The sequence below is a fragment of the Chiloscyllium punctatum genome, chromosome 16, assembly GCF_047496795.1.
Source record: "Chiloscyllium punctatum isolate Juve2018m chromosome 16, sChiPun1.3, whole genome shotgun sequence".
Classification (NCBI taxonomy): domain Eukaryota; kingdom Metazoa; phylum Chordata; class Chondrichthyes; order Orectolobiformes; family Hemiscylliidae; genus Chiloscyllium; species Chiloscyllium punctatum.
This window is the reverse complement of record NC_092754.1, coordinates 57,360,821-57,362,550: the sequence shown is the minus strand read 5'-3', so window position 1 is coordinate 57,362,550 and position 1,730 is coordinate 57,360,821.

The window sequence follows — 1,730 nt, the reverse complement described above, 5'->3', positions numbered from 1 at the left end:
GATACTGAAGCAGTCCGTGCCTAAATGCAACAAGATCTGGACAATCTTCAGACATGAGCTGACAAGTGGCAAGTAACATTCGCGTCACACAAATGTCAGACAATGACCCTCACCAGTAAGAAACAATATAAACACTTGGTATTCAGCGGCATATTTGTCACTACATTCCCCATTCCACACCCTCTATCAGTACACTTGGGGTTACCATTGTCCAGAACTTCAACTGGACTCGCCACATAAATATAAGAGCCGATGAGAGATTAGGAATACTGCGGGAGTAACTCACCTCCTGTCTTCCCAAAGCATTTTCACCATCTACAAGGCACAAGTCAGGAGTGAGATGGAATTCTCCCACTTGCCTGAATGAGTGCAGCCACAATGACACGAAAGAAGCTTGACACCATCCAGGACAAAGCAGCCCTTTTGATTGGCACCACATCCACAAGCATTCACTGCCTCTACGACCAACGCTTCGTCGCAGCAGTGTGTACTATCTACAAGATGCACTGCAGAAATTCTTCAAAGATCCTCAGACAATACCTTTCAATCCTTCAAGCCCTTCCATCTAGAATGAAAAGAGCAGCAGGCTTTTGCGAACACCACCACATTCAAACTCCCCTCCAAACTAGTCAACATCCTGAGTTGGAAATATATCACAATTCTTTCACTGTTGCTGGGTCAAAACCCTGTAACTCCCTCCCTCATAGCATTGTGGGTCAATGCACAGCAGGTGGACTGCAGCGGTACAAGAAGGCAGCTCAGCACCACCTTCTCAAGGGGACAACTAGGGACGGACAAGAAATGGTGGGCCCGTCCAGCGATTCTCATATCCGAAAACAAATGTTAAAAGTTCCAAGTTGAGCGCCTTGATGGGACAAGTAGTCTGATTTGAACATGAACAGGAAAGCAGGGTTCCTGATGATGAACATTTTAGACCATTCTGTTATTAGAAAGGTGTTCAGTGTTCCATGATGTATTGTTGCTGAACGCTGTGATAAATTGCACCTGTTTTGTTAAATACAACAACATTAGCGTAACAGGATCGATCCTTCAAAAATACCAAATTGAAAATGGCAATCATCATAGAGACTCACAGATAGCAGCTTACATTCAACATATTACTTCGCTAATGACTGGCACTGAATACTCCCACCATCCATACACCGGGAGTTACCATTGACCAGAAGGTGAGGTCAAATCAACGTACAGATACAAGGGTTACAAGAGCAGGTCTGAGACTTTCAACTCTGCACTGAATAATAGACTGGATGACAATAAGGGCATGAGATATAACAAAAGATTTAGGCTATTCAGCCTATGTCTTCATTCTGAAATTGTGCCATTTTGTCATAGTCTCTAAGACGAATGGAAATGTCTTCTATACTCTAACTGTATAAATGTTTGCAGTAGTCGGTCAGCTTCAATCAGATGCGCCCCCCTCCCCCCACCCATTCTTCTAAATTCCATTGAGTACAGACACAGAGTCCTGAACTGCCGCTCATATGACAAGCCATCATTCCCAATGATAAATTAGATTACTTACAGTGTGGAAACAGGCCATTCGGCCCAACATCTCCACACCGACCCGCTGAAGCGCAACCCACCCAGACCCATTGCCCTACACTTACCCCTTTACCTAACACTACGGGCAATTTAGCATGGCCAATTCACCTAATCTGCACATTTTTGGACTGTGGGAGGAAACCGGAGCACCCAGAGGAAACCCACGC